This window comes from Labrus mixtus, chromosome 19, assembly GCF_963584025.1.
Source record: "Labrus mixtus chromosome 19, fLabMix1.1, whole genome shotgun sequence".
Lineage (NCBI taxonomy): Eukaryota > Metazoa > Chordata > Actinopteri > Labriformes > Labridae > Labrus > Labrus mixtus.
The window spans coordinates 16,999,726-17,002,436 of record NC_083630.1 but is presented as its reverse complement, the minus strand read 5'-3'; positions in this window follow the sequence as shown (position 1 = coordinate 17,002,436).

Here is a 2,711-nt window from a genome sequence, read left to right as displayed (position 1 = left end):
GGAGCCTATGGAGGAGAAAGGGAGGGGAGGGGGGGGTTTCTTTCATATGGCTCAAAGCTAACGTAAAGATTCAAGTGTGCGGTCATCTGTTTACTTTAAGAGATAAAACTGCTTATTTTGAAGCCATGTTTTAATTACGTTAAAGCAGCAACGTTCGGAACTACTTTCCCCTTACCTATACCTTTAAACATTAAATACATTTTTTAAAAACCTAAATTATTTTAAGAGCTTTACATGTTCCAAATATTGAAAAAGATAGACAAAAAGATTTATTTAATCGTGAAAAAAATAAATTAATCATGTTTGTTCATTTCAGATGTCAGTTAACATGTCACCGGGACCGTATCACAGTTGATTTATTTAAATATTAATGCGCCAAAATTCACCACTCGTCGCTTGGCAACTAAAACGCTGCTGTACAAGAACTGCTAGCTAATTATAAAACCAACTTAGTTTAATTTAAATGTTTTTTTCTGTTTTTTATTTTTTTGTTTTTTTTAAAAACGTTAATATTTTGATTTTCCAGTAAAAATATGATGACATCCTTTTCAGATGTCTCTACACCCTCATATGCTCACGTGCGTTTTCGGCGAGGCTGCTTGGCTCGTGTAGGGGCGCACGTGCCAGGCACAATCCGAGCCCCAGCGGCGTATTACGTCATAACTTTAACAAACAATATGGGTCAACACACAGAAACACACACACACACACACACACACACACACACACACACAAAAAGCAGTCTACTGAGTCATGTCAGATGGCAGCTCTAAAAATAACTATACAGTATTCACTGGAAATAAAGCAACATGAAAACAATCATTACCACAAACTGCATGTCTGAGTCAGCAGATGAATTAACTACTGTATTTAAAGAGGAGATATTATAATCCTTTTCCACCTTTTCAAACATTCCCATGTGGTCTAAATTAAACATCTGTGCTGTGCTTTGGTCAAAATATAACATGAATCAAGCACCAGAGGAGGTTTGTGACCCTGTATAAACCAGCTCTCTCAGAACGCTCCGTTTTGGTGTGTCTCTTTAAATGCAATGAGCCCCCCCTGAATTTTCCTGGTAGACATCACTCTTTGCAAGATTAAAAATGGCGGACCTGCGCAAAAGTTTTGCTCTAGACTGGGGTGGAGTCCACAACCCTTTTCACACATACAGAAATCTCCTGAAAAACTATGGAGATTACCCGGAGGAGCTGTATTTGTGAACGCGAACAGTGTTGTTTTTCATGTCTTACCTCGGGAGACCCCCCCGCCCCCCCTCCCATTTGACAGGGATATCTCCAGCTGTGAGGAGCATATGTGAACAGCCAGGTCGGGAGAATCTCCGGAGCAGTCCTTCTGTATTATCTAGAAAGTATCCAGAGTGCAAACTGCTCTGGAGTGGATATAGCGTGGGAGCGGAGGGTTTTTTTGTTTTTTTTACTAGAATCCCTCTGTGATGTCACAAGGAGAGCACATTTGAAACAGAGCATTTTCTCTGTGTTGTAAGAATTATGTAGACAACAAACAAAGGACTGGATGTGTTTATTTCACATTTTGTGGGTAGGTAGACACTCAGGTTACACAAATATATGTTCAAAAACACTGTAAACGTGGATTTCACATAATATGTCCCCTTTAAGTAAAAAAAGGTACTTGTTTTTATAATTTCCTGCAACCATCTTTTTTAAATGTATAATCTTACAGAGGAACATACTATTTATTTCACAATTATATCCGCTAAACAAACATGTCAAGTGTAAATATTACTGTGACGTTTGGAGACACAACAATAAGGGTGTCACTTGGGGCTCTGTGTCCTTGTTACAACATTTCTCACAGATTTGATGAACCACGCAATCAACTGACAATTAATGCAAACAATTAATGAAGTGAGATAAGTTGCAGTCATATAAAAAAAAAAGTCTAAAAACTGAGCTCCAACATGACCCTCTCCATCACTGACATTCTTTTACATAAAAACATTTTTTTTTTTCATGAATTACATTTTTGATTCTACCTTTTCTATTTAAACATTCTGATTGCAGTGAAGTGAAAAAAGTTGATATACTTAATTATTACTTAATTAATTACATTAATTCATAAAATGTTGTTTGTGAATACAATTCATTACCTTCATCACTTTCCTCACTCAGCAGTAGTGTGACAGTGTGGACAAACTACTATATAACTTATAACTAAATAACTTAGGTGTAAAAGACAATATATTTTAGGTGTATTTATAAGCAGATGAAGCATTAAAACCAAATCATAAATGGCCAAAAAGATAGAAATGTGTTTAAACATGTAAAGCTTTAAGAGTTGGATAAATTCCCCCTGCTTCAGTATTTAAGGTCTTATGCTAAACGGAGACAAATTAACTATGTTTTGGGCAACTATAAGACATATATGGTATTTAAAAAACGTTAACGTAATTTTCAAGGATTATAAGAGGAGATAAAGTCAAAGTAGATAGCAGACTGGTCAGAGATCAGGTTCAGATTCAGAACAGGGATGTGGATTTACTGTGAGGGCTGACGCCTGCTAATAATATCTCTCCTGTCTGCAGACATATTGTTCCCTGTCAGCACCCAGCAGCCATGGATGCCCTTGGCTCTGAGATCTGAGGGGCATAAAACTCCTGCTACTTCAGCTCAATTTCGCCACCCTTAGACCGACATAGGAAGTGCACATTCAGTCCGAAAAACCACCAACAG